The sequence below is a fragment of the Pseudophryne corroboree genome, chromosome 6 (assembly GCF_028390025.1).
Source record: "Pseudophryne corroboree isolate aPseCor3 chromosome 6, aPseCor3.hap2, whole genome shotgun sequence".
Classification (NCBI taxonomy): domain Eukaryota; kingdom Metazoa; phylum Chordata; class Amphibia; order Anura; family Myobatrachidae; genus Pseudophryne; species Pseudophryne corroboree.
Window position 1 is genome coordinate 272071097 of NC_086449.1, and position 15863 is coordinate 272086959.

The following is a 15863-nucleotide window of genomic DNA, read 5'->3' on the forward strand; positions in this document are numbered from 1 at the left end:
ACAACCTCCCGCTGTCGGCCTGGCCACCGGTGTGTGACATTCGGAAGGAGAAGATTGCAGCAGCCCCCCCCCCCCCCCCGCAGCGGTACACACGAGAGAGACACCCTAGCTGTGGTGACAGTGAGTCCTTCCTGGACAGTCTATGTCTGCTTTACAGTATGTGTGTATACAGTATATGTGATGTGTATGTATGTGTATGAGTGTGTTTGCGCTCCAGTAACGGACACAGTGCACTTTTGTTCTGTGTTTTCCATCTATGTATTGTAGTGTTTCAGTATATGCACAAACCTAGTGCCTTGTATTTGGTGATGCCTGTATTGGCACATGCAGGTTAGGGATATTTAGGGAGTGGGACGGAGGGGAGGGGGGCCCCAGAGATATCAGTGTAACGGGCCCCAAGATTTCTGTTGCCGGCCCTGTATATATATATATATATATATATATATATGTGAGTATGTATGTATTTTTTTTACTATTCCGTTTTGTTTTGGTTTGTTTGTTTGTTTGTATTTTTAGTTTGTCTGAATTGCTTGCAATCTGTTTGCCAAGCCACTGCCTAGTAAGTTTCCCATTCTGTTTCTGACTTGCTTGGGTGAATGCTGTCACGCTAATTCATTGGCTAAGGAAATAAATTAATAGAGAACTTGTTCTCTTCATTTACTCTTCTCGCCATAAACTGATAATGTCACAGTGGCCCTGGACATTGCAGAAATTCACCCCCTGCCACCAACTGTATTTGGATGAATCACAACAGGTTTTACTGGTTGCAGTAGCTGCAACCTGACATCACCAGCCTTTATATGACACTGTTATAGGGTCAACAGAGTTTCCATGTATAGAAACCATAAAAGATCTGTCTTTCAATATAAGAATAATATAAGAAGTCAGACCTGGGACTCGTGTTCTACTTGCTGGGAGATGGAAGGTTTTGTTTGTTTGATTAAACCATTGACTCCCAATGTTTGGTTTACCTTTCATTACTCTGACATATCTTTGTTTATTTTATTTATTAAATAGTGTTAACTAAAGTGAACTAACTGCGTTTCAGTATGATGTCTTTGTAACCTGATCTTTAGCCTCTAGCAATAGGAATTAACGCTAAAAAGAATACCATTATCACAATCACGGAACTGTGGGGAATTCCTGGTGTTATTGTAAACAGATGGAAACTGTGACTCGTCTATCATGCGTTGTTCTGGCGTACCAATGTATTTTTTTTCATTGCCTATATCACGGTCTTGCTCTTACTGCCATAAATAGTTCAGGTAAAACATGTGTTGAGCGTATTTCTGCACTTTTTGTTCCAGTCACATTCCAACATCAATGAGAATTTTTTTTTCTGAATTACCCACCAGATTTTCTATTTTTTTTTCTCTTGTAAATTAGAATTTTCAGAAAATACTCCTAATTTGTTAACAGCAATAGCATACAGCAAATACAATCTACACAAAGTAACCAAAATGTTATTGCATATGCAAAAAAGTGAACTAAAAGCAAATGTACATTTATGTATTTTTAATTATATGTAAGTTGGGGGAAATCCTTGCAATAGATCCATCCCATCTCTACAATGTTTTTCAAAGTTTTGGGTGTACTTGTCAGATGATCACTTGATCACCAGATAACTATTAATGGGGACTTCCCTTTTTCAAAAGATCTCTGAGTGTGCAGGGGTCAGTACAGTGGAGATGTAACCTCTATAGAAGGTTTACAAAACCGTAAGTGAAATAGTGTTTAAAAAAAATCTTTACAGTTTTCAAGATCAATTGTGTTTAGGAATTAGGGAACTAAATTAACGTTAATGTTAGATTTTCCATTTAAATGTTGGTTATAATTGAATGTAGCAACTCACTTCAACTGGGCTTTGCTGGCTGCTGGTTATGAGGGGAAATATACTTGTAGATTGAGGTAGCAGGAATAATCGATACCCTACAATGGTTCGGTATGAAATACCACTGTTCAGAATGCCGGCAGTCATATGACCGACAGCAGCATCCCGACAATGAAGATCCCAACGTCAGAGGGAGTAGGTGGGGACTTCCTTGGAATTCTGTACAATGTCTTCCAAAAGCAAAACACATAGGGATGTGGGTACTCCTGTGTTGCGTATCTTGAGGACTTGAGCCGCTGTACGTACTTCTCAGGTTCCAGACCATGAGGGTCTCTGTGTCTGGTGTTTCACAGCTATGCACAGGAGGTCCCGACATCAGCTTTCAGTCAGGAACTGGCTTGGGCTTCCTCACTTTTACAGGTATTGTTGCAGTTAGTTATGTTGCAACCTCTGGATCCGCTCCTCCTGCTAGTATCACTACAGCGGCCCAGCCTGCCTCTGTTATGCCCTCTAAGGGTGATCTGCAGTCAGGTTGCCATAAGACCACTGTGGCTGCAGTCCTTCATGCAGTCAGTGCATGGGTTGGTGCAGATGTCATCCTCTTTCTAGCAGATACTTGTAGAGACTGCAATTCCAAGCGCAGACCCTCCAGGCAGGACAGTTCTATGCCCATGTCCGGTACGAGGAAAATGTATCTGTTACCTCAGATGTTGAGACTTTCTTTGTCCCAGAGGACTCCCTATCTCAGGTAGATGTAGATTAAGGTGGTTAAATCTGTGCTTTTAGGGGGTCATTCTGAGTTAATCGCTCGCTGATTTTCGCAACGCAGCGATCAGGTGAAAAAAAATGCATTTCTGCGCATGCGTATGGGCCACTGTCGGAAGTCAAAAATATTACATAAAAAGAACATACAAACTACACACACATAAGTAGCTATACTTGCAAATACGCACAGCGAGCACAGCAATATATGGTAACACACGCATTTACACGGACATGCCACAGAGATGGATTCGACACATTTCATACAGTACATAATTATAATAATATCAAGCGCCAGACATCATGATGATTTAAAATTATCTAATGAAGTAATGTCATGAATGTGTATTATTTGAACGAAACAAGATAGACCTGTTATATTTACTATTAAAACAACCAGATTAATGTGTAGATTCATTTGATACTTGTTATTAAGTTGTAGGACATTGCAACACGGAATTATGATTAAATGTATAAAAGCTAAAATCACTTTTATTAGAACAATAGATATTCCAAACAGGTAATGAACAGGAAACTCATGCCAGCCCTTTGGACGTCTTCAAGGCTGAACCTGATTAGCATATACAAAGGGACTGGTGACTCATCGTGAATCCCTCCCCCAGAAACTAGATAACACATTGATCACACAGGAGCTTAGTTGCTTTTTGGTCTCAGAGGATGATGGACTTGCTGCCAGTTCAGTTCCTCTATTTATTTACAGAGAGAGAGAGACATAAGATGCATTGGAGGGAATGGTAATTGTATCGCTGGCCTGTAACTGTATGTAATTGTATGTAACTGTATGTTTTAACTGCTTACTGTGTGAGTGTAACTATAGGTATACTGTACTTTGTAATATATATTGAATCCGTATCCTTTTTAATAACAAATATATACATCAATGAGCTTTGGAACTCAGATAATGTGTGGGTGTATTGTTTTCTCTTATGGGATGCAGTGTTTTGCGATGTATAGCGCACATTCATGGGATATGGTAATAAGAGGTGCCGGCGTTTACAATATATATTAGAGTGGGCATTTTAAATGTTTGTGAGAAATCAATATGGCATTCACAGATGAGGGCTCTTACAGGATATCATGGTCTTAATGATGCACTGTACATTATAAACGTGACGCTGTGGTCGATAAGCTTGTGATGGACGCATCCTAAAGCTGAGAAAATCATATCCACGTGTATTGTTGTGTTATCAGTAAGCCAATGATATGAAATTTCAAGGGACAATGTGTTTCTCATAATATTTAAGATGCTAAAATTTATTTTTATTGTTGCAAAACAAGGTTCAAATAAGTCATATTGTGTTTGATTCAGATTGGATTGTTTATCTGTTAAGTAGGTTTAAAAGTTGCTACATAGCCTTGATATAGTTTTTTTTAACTCAGGCCTAAAATAACTTCAGGTGCTTGTATGGTGTGTGATTTCTTTGTGACAAAGGAAGCTGCATGGTCTGTCCTCCATTTTGGACTAACCACATGGCCTGTCCACCATTTTGTGTAATCCTCATGGATGTGGAAGGGGGAGGAGCAGCTGCCATTTTGGGAAGGTCATTTTCTAAATTGCTGATTTTCACTGCTCAGAATAATCAGCTTTCCTTGGTCACATCAAGCACCATTTATGAGTTACCAATGCATTTATTTAACCCATGCCATAGTCAATTACGAATAGTTTCAATTGGGCATAGTGAGATGAATACTTGATGTAAGAATTACACACAGATATAAACAAAGTTTTTTTTCTTTCTTTTTCTCCAGGATTTAGTTAAATCTGCTTGCTAGTTTAGGATAGCCATTGAAATGTTAATTAACATGTCCCACTACCCTCTTGAACAGGCATATGAACCTCTGTTGATATGCAAATTAGAGACTTTGAAGGAGATGCATTCATTCAGTAGGTGTGTACTGTGTGGGGGTTCTATGAGAGTCAAGTGGCATATATATATATATATATATATATATATTATATATAATTTCTCTGACGTCCTAAGTGGATGCTGGGGACTCCGTCAGGACCATGGGGATTAGCGGCTCCGCAGGAGACAGGGCACAAAAGTAAAAGCTTTAGGATCAGGTGGTGTGCACTGGCTCCTCCCCCTATGACCCTCCTCCAAGCCTCAGTTAGATTTTTGTGCCCGGCCGAGAAGGGTGCAATCTAGGTGGCTCTCCTAAAGAGCTGCTTAGAGTAAAAGTTTGTTAGGTTTTTTATTTTCAGTGAGTCCTGCTGGCAACAGGCTCACTGCTACGAGGGACTTAGGGGAGAGAAGTGAACTCACCTGCGTGCAGGATGTATTGGCTTCTTAGGCTACTGGACACCATTAGCTCCAGAGGGAGTCGGAACACAGGTCTCACCCTGGGGTTCGTCCCGGAGCCGCGCCGCCGACCCCCCTTGCAGATGCCGAAAAGTGAAGGTCCAGAAACGGCGGCAGAAGACTCTTCAGTCTTCATAAGGTAGCGCACAGCACTGCAGCTGTGCGCCATTGTTGTCAGCACACTTCATAGCAGCGGTCACTGAGGGTGCAGGGCGCTGGGGGGGGCGCCCTGGGCAGCAATGATAGTACCTTATTCTGGCTAAAAATACATCACATATAGCCCCTGGGGGCTATATGGATGTATTTAACCCCTGCCAGGTCTCAGAAAAACGGGAGTAGAAGCCCGCCGAAAAGGGGGCGGGGCCTATTCTCCTCAGCACACAGCGCCATTTTCCCTCACAGAAATGCTGGTGGGAAGGCTCCCAGGCTCTCCCCTGCACTGCACTACAGAAACAGGGTTAAAACAGAGAGGGGGGGCACTTATTTGGCGATATGTATGTATATATATATTAAAATGCTATAAGGGAAAAACACTTATATAAAGGTTGTTCCTGTATAATTATAGCGTTTTTGGTGTGTGCTGGCAAACTCTCCCTCTGTCTCCCCAAAGGGCTAGTGGGGTCCTGTCCTCTATCAGAGCATTCCCTGTGTGTGTGCTGTGTGTCGGTACGTGTGTGTCGACATGTATGAGGACGATGTTGGTGAGGAGGCGGAGCAATTGCCTGAAATGGTGATGTCACTCTCTAGGGAGTCGACACCGGAATGGATGGCTTATTTAAGGAATTACGTGATAATGTCAACACGCTGCAAGGTCGGTTGACGACATGAGACGGCCGGCAAACAAATTAGTACCTGTCCAGGCGTCTCAAACACCGTCGGGGGCTGTAAAACGCTCATTTACCTCAGTCGGTCGACACAGACACGGACACTGACTCCAGTGTCGACGGTGAAGAAACAAACGTATTTTCCTTTAGGGCCACACGTTACATGTTAAGGGCAATGAAGGAGGTGTTACATATTTCTGATACTACAAGTACCACAAGAAGGGTATTATGTGGGGTGTGAAAAAACTACCTGTAGTTTTTCCTGAATCAGATAAATTAAATGAAGTGTGTGATGATGCGTGGGTTTCCCCCGATAGAAAATTATTGGCGGTATACCCTTTCCCGCCAGAAGTTAGGGCGCGTTGGGAAACACCCTTTAGGGTGGATAAAGCGCTCACACGCTTATCAAAACAAGTGGCGGTACCGTCTCCAGATAGGGCCGCCCTCAAGGAGCCAGCTGAGAGGCTGGAAAATATCCTAAAAAGGTATATACACACATACTGGTGTTATACTGCGACCAGCGATCGCCTCAGCCTGGATGTGCAGCGCTGGGGTGGCTTGGTCGGATTCCCTGACTGAAAATATTGATACCCTTGACAGGGACAGTATTTTATTGACTATAGAGCATTTAAAGGATGCATTTCTATATATGCGAGATGCACAGAGGGATATTTGCACTCTGGCATCAAGAGTAAGTGCGATGTCCATATCTGCCAGAAGATGTTTATGGACACGACAGTGGTCAGGTGATGCAGATTCCAAACGGCACATGGAAGTATTGCCGTATAAAGGGGAGGAGTTATTTGGGGTCGGTCCATCGGACCTGGTGGCCTCGGCAACAGCTGGAAAATCCACCTTTTTTACCCCAAATCACATCTCAGCAGAAAAAGACACCGTCTTTTCAGCCTCAGTCCTTTCGTCCCCATAAGGGCAAGCGGGCAAAAGGCCAGTCATATCTGCCCAGGGATAGAGGAAAGGGAAGAAGACTGCAGCAGGCAGCCCATTCCCAGGAACAGAAGCCCTCCACAGCTTCTGCCAAGTCCTCAGCATGACGCTGGGGCCGTACAAGCGGACTCAAGTGCGGTGGGGGGTCGTCTCAAGAGTTTCAGCGCGTAGTGGGCTCACTCGCAAGTGGACCCCTGGATCCTACAAGTAGTATCCATGGGGTACAGACTGGAGATTCGAGACGTCTCCCCCTCGCAGGCTCCTGATGTCTGCTTTACCAACGTCTTCCTCCGACAGGGAGGCAGTATTGGAAACAATTCACAAGCTGTATTCCCAGCAGGTGATAATCAAAGTACCCCTCCTACAACAAGGAAAGGGGTATTATTCCACACTATATTGTGGTACTGAAGCCAGACGGCTCGGTGAGACCTATTCTAAATGGGAAATCTTTGAACACTTACATACAAAGGTTCAAATCAAGATGGAGTCACTCAGAGCAGTGATAGCGAACCAGGAAGAAGGGGACTATATGGTGTCCCTGGACATCAAGGATGCTTACCTCCATGTCCCAAATTGCCCTTCTCACCAAGGGTACCTCAGGTTCGTGGTACGGAACTGTCACTATCAGTTTCAGACGCTGCCGTTTGGATTGTCCACGGCACCCCGGGTCTTTACCAAAGTAATGGCCGAAATGATGATTCTTCTTCAAAGAAAAGGCGTCTTAATTATCCCTTACTTGGACGATCTCCTGATAAGGGCAAGGTCCAGAGAACAGTTGGAAGTCGGAGTAGCACTATCTCAAGTAGTTCTACGACAGCACGGGTGGATTCTAAATATCCAAAATCGCAGCCGTTTCCGACGACACGTCTGCTGTTCCTAGGGATGGTTCTGGACACAGTCCAGAAAAAGGTGTTTCTCCCGGAGGAGAAAGCCAGGGAGTTATCCGAGCTAGTCAGGAACCTCCTAAAACCAGGAAAAGTGTCAGTGCATCATTGCACAAGAGTCCTGGGAAAAATGGTGGCTTATTACGAAGCGATTCCATTCGGCAGATTCCACGCAAGAACTTTTCAGTGGGATCTGCTGGACAAATGGTCCGGATCGCATTTTCAGATGCATCAGCGGATAACCCTATCTCCAAGGACAAGGGTGTCTCTCCTGTGGTGGTTACAGAGTGCTCATCTTCTAGAGGGCCGCAGATTCGGCATTCAGGATTGGATGCTGGTGACCACGGAGGCCAGCCTGAGAGGCTGGGGAGCAGTCACACAGGGAAAAAATTTCCAGGGAGTGTGATCAAGTCTGGAGATTTTTCTCCACATAAATATACTGGAGCTAAGGGCAATTTACAATGCTCTAAGCTTAGCAAGACCTCTGCTTCAAGGTCAGCCGGTATTGATCCAGTGGGACAACATCACGGCAGTCGCCCACGTAAACAGACAGGGCGGCACAAGAAGCAGGAGGGCAATGGCAGAAACTGCAAGGATTTTTCGCTGGGCGGAAAATCATGTGATAGCACTGTCAGCAGTGTTCATTCCGGGAGTGGACAACTGGGAAGCAGACTTCCTCAGCAGGCACAACCTCCACCCGGGAGAGTGGGGACTTCATCGGGAAGTCTTCCACATGATTGTGAACCGTTGGAAAAGACCAAAGGTGGACATGATGGCGTCCCGCCTGAACAAAAAACTGGACAAGTATTGCGCCAGGTCAAAAGACCCTCAGGCAATAGCTGTGGACGTTCTGGTAACACCGTGGGTGTACCAGTCGGTGTATGTCTTCCCTCCTCTGCTTCTCATACCCAAGGTATTGAGAATTATAAGACGTAGAGGAGTAAGAACTATACTCGTGGCTCCGGATTGGCCAAGAAGGACTTGGTACCCGGAACTTCAAGAGATGCTCACAGAGGACTCATGGCCTCTGCCGCTAAGAAGGGACTTGCTTCAGCAAGTACCATGTCTGTTCCAAGACTTACCGCGGCTGCGTTTGACGGCATGGCGGTTGAACGCCGGATCCTAAGGGAAAAAGGCATTCCGGAAGAGGTCATTCCTACCCTGGTCAAAGCCAGGAAGGAGGTGACCGCACAACATTATCACCACATGTGGCGAAGATATGTTGCGTGGTGTGAGGCCAGGAAGGCCCCATGAAGAAATTTCAACTCGGTCGTTTCCTGCATTTCCTGCAAACAGGAGTGTCTATGGGCCTCAAATTGGGGTCCATTAAGGTTCAAATTTCGGCCCTGTCGATTTTCTTCCAGAAAGAATTGGCTTCAGTTCCTGAAGTCCAGAAGTTTGTCAAGGGAGTACTGCATATAAAACCCCCTTTTGTGCCTCCAGTGGCACTGTGGGATCTCAACGTAGTTCTGGGATTCCTAAAATCACATTGGTTTAAACCGCTCAAATCTGTGGATTTGAAATATCTCACAGGGAAAGTGACCATGCTGTTGGCCCTGGCCTCGGCCAGGCGAGTGTCAGAATTGGCGGCGTTTGTCTCAAAAAAGCCCATATCTGATTGTCCATTCGGACAGGGCAGAGCTGCGGACTCATCCCCAGTTCTCCCTAAGGTGGTGTCAGTGTTTCACCCGAACCAGCTTATTGTGGTACCTGCGGCTACTAGGGACTTGGAGGACTCCAAGTTGCTAGATGTTGTCAGGGCCCTGAAAATATAGTTTCCAGGACGGCTGGAGTCAGGAAAACTGACTTGCTGTTATCCTGTATGCACCCAACAAACTGGGTGCTCTTGCTTCTAAGCAGACGATTGCTAGTTGGATGTGTAGTACAATTCAGCTTGCACATTCTGTGGCAGGCCTGCCACAGCCAAAATATGTAAATGCCCATTCCACAAGGAAGGTGGGCTCATCTTGGGCGGCTGCCCGAGGGGTCTCGGCTTTACAACTTTGCCGAGCTGATACTTGGTCAGGGGCACACCCTGACTGAGGAGGACCTGGAGTTCTCTCATTCGGTGCTGCAGAGTCATCCGCACTCTCCCGCCCGTTTGGGAGCTTTGGTATAATCCCCATGGTCCTGACGGAGTCCCCAGCATCCACTTAGGACGTCAGAGAAAATAAGAATTTACTTACCGATAATTCTATTTCTCGTAGTCCGTAGTGGATGCTGGGCGCCCATCCCAAGTGCGGATTGTCTGCAATACTTGTACATAGTTATTGTTACAAAAATCGGGTTATTATTGTTGTGAGCCATCTTTTCAGATGCTCCGCTGTTATCATGCTGTTAACTGGGTTCAGATCACAGGTTGTACAGTGTGATTGGTGTGGCTGGTATGAGTCTTACCCGGGATTCAAAATCCTTCCTTATTGTGTACGCTCGTCCGGGCACAGTATCCTAACTGAGGCTTGGAGGAGGGTCATAGGGGGAGGAGCCAGTGCACACCACCTGATCCTAAAGCTTTTACTTTTGTGCCCTGTCTCCTGCGGAGCCGCTAATCCCCATGGTCCTGACGGAGTCCCCAGCATCCACTACGGACTACGAGAAATAGAATTATCGGTAAGTAAATTCTTATTATTATAATTATGTGTTTATTTATATCAGTGTACTGCAAGATAGCTATCCAATCTGAATCATATCATTTAAATTATTGATTATTGCTAGATTCATTATAGATCTGTGTGAAATTGAATACATTTGTTGCTATATAGTTAAAACTAAAATGTTTAAGGAAGTAAGTGTAAAGCACAAACGCAGTCTGGCCTGGTTGTAAAGGTTTATACAGAAAGAAACTGTGTTGTGTTAAGTGAGCGATTATAGTTAGTATTGCTCACATTTATAGAAATTGTGTGATTTGTTTTATTGTGTACGCACATTGGTACACGTGTTACGGAATGTGAGGACAGCGTTCAAAAACGTGCACATGGCGCAAGGCCGCACAAGTGGCATAGAGGTACGCACGGTTGCGTAATTACGCAAGCTTGCGTAGGGTTGTGTGCGCATAATAAAACCACACGATAGTTCGTTTAGTTTAAAGGTTGGACAGTAGCCATGCTACAATAGCACAAAACTGCCCGGTTTCTAAAGCAGATTAGTATAAAAAAAATAATAATTTTATTGCCTCTGGGGGTAAAGCTGCCAACCTGAATGAATCCAAATGTTCTGTACAGAAAAACAAAGTGTATTTGAGTGAGCGAACGTAGGAGTGAGTGGATATTCGAACCCAGGGAATTCGGGATCCCGTCGTGTGGTACATCAAGTAAGTGGAGGCTTGGTGGCGTGAGGCGGCTGACTCGCGTTAGTATAAGGTTTAATACGCAAATCGTGAGGTGATTTGCAGAGGAGCGTGACAGTGCATAGTATTGCGAAGTATTGAAGTAAAAAGTTTTTTTTGTATTATGCTCCGGGCTGAGGGTCGCAGTTTGTACATCGACCCGTGGTCGTACGGCAGATAAGCAACAAGTACCTATACGCTGTGCGATTGGACCGCGCGTTTGTGGGTGCGATAAATACAGCGCAACTTGATACTCCTTTTACGAGCTTTTGCATAGAATCGCGGTATCAGTGGTGCTGTGTAGAGCATACGCAAGCGTGATTTGTGTATAGGGAGTTTTCGCTGGTCTCTCAGGAAAATCTCCAGCGGTGTATATTCACTGGAATAGGTAAGTCACTCCTATCACTTCCAGTAAATAGAAACCAAATAGGGGCCCTAAGTTGGGTACATTGCCTTCGCTATCGACAGTGTATGGTAGTACTGGCCAACGTGGACGTGAGCGGGTGAAGAGCACTCGGAGAACTTTCACCGTCACCTTATATTGAGTATTTTGGTGTTTGTGGGAAAAGGCCCACAATTATGGGAGCCAATTGTACAAGCGGTGGACGTTTTGTAGCCAGGGTTCAGGTTGAAGAGCCGCGGCCCAGGGGGTCAGCTAAGTTTAAAGGAAAAAGTATTATGTGTGGGAAATATGGTCCACACGCTGAAGACTTTTTGTCTGAATGGGAACGTATGACTGACAAAGATAGGGAACCATTCCCTAGGGTGGGCAGCTTTGAACCAGAGGTATTGCAGAACTTAAGGATAAGAATATGTCTGATAAAATCCCGAAAACAAAGGGTCAGACATACAAATTGTTAAACCTGTGACAGCAAGAGGGGTTGGTGAGTTTGATCCTAAGGTATTGCAGGTGGTATGTTTAACCAAAGTCATATAAGACAAGAATGGAAATATAAGAACTGTTTGAACTTGTAGCAACAATAAATAAGTAGGAAGAAAAAAAAAAGAGAATGCAAGTACACCGCCATATGTAGATGTGGAAGCAGTTACGGCCAGCATACAAACTATAGAAAATAATAAAAATATGAAAAATATGACTGTAACCTATATATGTACTAATGAATGTTGAAGTTTTATTTAGGAGGAGAAGGTGACCTGATCGTTTTCAGCCATTTCTCATGCACCCAGAGGAGTATCCAACCGGTAAAAGAAGAGCAGTAGCCTGTGGGGGAAGTGGCTGAGACCAGTGGAACAATTAAGTATGGTATCATTCGTGTACATATATAGTAAAACCCAAAAATAAAACAAAAAAAATCAAGAAAGTAACGTCAGAAATGGAGAAAAACCTTTTCTCTCTTTCCCGCTGACAAACATTTTCTTTCAGGATATTCTATTTTTGCGAGGTTTTTTTATGAGGAGTCGAGTGTGGGACTGGAACTGGTTCTGAAGTAAGGAGTGATTTCCTTATAGGATCCCAGGATTAGCCGATCAGTTTGTTAAAGTCAGAGAAAAATCAAAGTTCTAGTAGTTATGGAGTTCAGAGGTAATCAGGAACAATCCGACAATGGCTATTCACAGATAAAGAGCTCATTAATATATGTGGAAGAAAGGTTTATGAGTTGCTCTCCCCGAACTCCGAAGGTTTATGTTATTTAGGAAGGACACTACTTATAACCCTTGTTGATTAAACAGACCTAGCATACGTTCCAGAAATGGAAACACAGAAAATGATAGGAATATGTAGATCATGAAAATTTTATATGTCACTGTCACGATTTGTTTGTGTCTTCTTCATCTACCCAGCAGAACCTCAATCGAATCCAAACATCAGTGTACAAAGATGTAGGTACATGTATGTGTGAAATGTTCGTCGCAAATCAGACATTATAGGCAAAAGCACTGTCCCAGCATACTCTTTAGGTTGAATGTTGTCCCACACCCAACCAGTGGTCCCGTGACCGCCGAGTGCATATAGAGGATGTCTCGTCCTCCTCCCTGTCTTCCCCAAATATAGTCAAGTGTCTGATTTGCGAAATGCATACATACTTGTGTCTAGGTCACCGATTATTGTATGAAATATTTTTTCTTATGTTAATAATTGATGGCAGTTATTGTTTGCTGCCAAAGGGTGGACTGTCGAAGTCAAAAATATTACATAAAAAGAACATACAAACTACACACATATAAGTCGCTATACTTGCAAATACGCGCAGCGAGCACAGCAATATATGGTAACACACGCATTTACACGGACATGCTACAGAGATGCATTCGACACTTATTTCATACAGTACATAATTATAATATCAAGCGCCAGACATCATGATGATTTAAAATTATCTAATGAAGTAATGTCATGAATGTGTGTTATTTGAACGAAACAAGATAGACCTGTCATATTTACTATTAAAACAACCAGATTAATGGGTAGATTCATTTGATACTTGTTATTAAGTTGTAGGACATTGCAACACGAAATTATGATTAAATGTATAAAAGCTAAAATCACTTTTATTAGAACAATAGATATTCCAAACAGGTAATGAACAGGAAACTCATGCCAGCCCTTTGGATGTCTTCAAGGCTGAACCTGATTAGCATATACAAAGGGACTGTTGACTCATCGTGAATCCCTCCCCCAGAAACTAGATAACACATTGATCACACAGGAGCTTAGTTGCTTTTTGGTCTCAGAGGATGATGGTCTTGCTGCCAGTTCAGTTCCTCTATTTATTTACAGAGAGAGAGAGACATAAGATGCATTGGAGGGAATGGTAATTGTATCGCTGGCCTGTAACTGTATGTAATTGTATGTAACTGTATGTTTTTAACTGCTTACTGTGTGAGTGTAACCATGTAACTATAGGTATACTGTACTTTGTAATATATATTGAATCCATATCCTTTTAATAACAAATATATACATCAATGAGCTTTGGAACTCGGATAATGTGTGGGTGTATTGTTTTCTCTTATGGGATGCAGTGTTTTGCGATGTATAGCGCACATTCATGGGATGTGGTAATAAGAGGTGCAGGCGTTTACAATATATATTAGAGCGGGCATTTTAAATATTTGTGAGATATCAATTTGGCATTCACACCACAATGCGCGCACACGGCGTACATGTACCAAGCCCGTTGTGGTTGTGCACAGGTTGTAGCGAAGTTTTCCTTCACACTGACAGCCGCAAGAAGATTGACAGGAAGGGGGCATTTCTGGGTGTCAACTGACCATTTTCAGGGAGTGTTTGCAAAAACGCAGGCGTGTCTGAAAAAACGCAGGCATGGCTGGGCGGAAGTATGATGTCAAACCCGGACACGAATAGGCTGAAGTGATCGCAAGCGTTGAGTAGGTTCAGAGCTACTCTGAAACTGCACAAACTGTTTTTGCAGAGCTTGGCTGCACAAGCGTTCGCACTTCTGCTAAGCTAAAATACACTCCCCAGTGGGCGGCGGCATAGCGTTTGCACGGCTGCTAAAACTAGCTAGCGAGCGATCAACTCGGAATCACCCCCTTAGTCAAGATTGCTGAGCAGGACCTTAAGTATAATGTTACAGTGTTTAAGCATCAGAAGAGGGTTTTGACAGAATTCCCTTCGCGCAACTTGAGGACTTTTTAGCAGAGGCAACGGCTAACCCTAACAAGCGCTTCCAACTACCCTCCCTAACACGTCTGGCCTAGCATCTGCATGGGTGTCTAAGGCCATTGATGGTTGAGCAGACGCCCTTGAAGATGGCCTCAGTTCTGGTACCAACAGAAATTAGTCTCTAGTGGTGCTTATCAAGGCAGCAATAGAGTTGATTCAGGAAAAGCAATATTACTGCGAGAGTCCATTCACTCCCTCTTAGCCTCCAAGGTAATTGCACCAATACCTCTTTTTGGTTTAGATGCCAAATTGTTCTATCCGGCCAATCCTCTACCTGCAGACCTTCAACAGGTCTGCAAGTTCTGCATGAAGTCTCTTCGTTTCATCATACTGGCTCTGGTGCCAGGGAATTTCCTGGCCTCATTGGCCATCCAGGATGCCTGTTTGCATTATCTCAATCCGGTTCAGTCACGAGCAATCCTCAAGTTTGCAGTCCAGGAGGAACATTTCCAATTTCAGGCATTGCCATTTGGTCTTTCCGCGGCCTCTCGTGTCTTCGCGAAATTCATGGCAGCTCATCTTCAACGCAGGTGTATTAGAAGTCTAACTTTATCAGGTCATCCTTATCTGGGTGATCTGCTTACCCTGGCCCAGTTACCGGATAATGTCCTCAAGGAATGCATCCGTCTTGCATTAGATCTCCGGTCACGTGGATGGATCCTCAATTGGAAGAAAGCCTCCTTGACTCTGGACATGCGGACAAATGTTGGAATTTACAAAGATTTGCCTATTTTTACGTCAACGCAGAGTGTCAAGTCTTTCTCTAGTCTCCACCTTCATCATGGTGGAGTATGTTTTTTTGTTTTACTCCAAGCCTCTTCAGATGGAAGTCCTGACCTAGTGGAACAAATCCCATCTGCAACTCAAGACACAAACGATCATCCTCTCTTGGAAGGTCAGACGCTCTTTTGTGGTGGCTCCAAGGTCCCACTTGGACCAGGGCTGCCCCTTTTAGATTCAGAACTGTTCCAGCACCGCCGACGCAAGTCTTTGTGGATGTGGGGCAATAACCTGTTACCAGACCTTTCAGGGTCGGTGGATGGCTCAAGAGAGCTGGCTGCCGATCAACATTCTGTAACTCCGAGCTCTCTGTCTAGTACTGCTGCCACTCTAACATCGTCCGGTCCATGTTCGGTACAGGAAAACACTGGCTTTTGTGATCAATACTCACGGGAAGAGTCCTGCTCTGAGGAGGTTCCCTCACAAGAATCTACGTGGGCATCCTCTCTGCCATCTCAGTTTGCAGCCTCCCTGCCCCCTCCACCATTGGCAGTGGCCACTGAGGAATGTCTGCTGAACACTGCCCAGCCCACTCACGT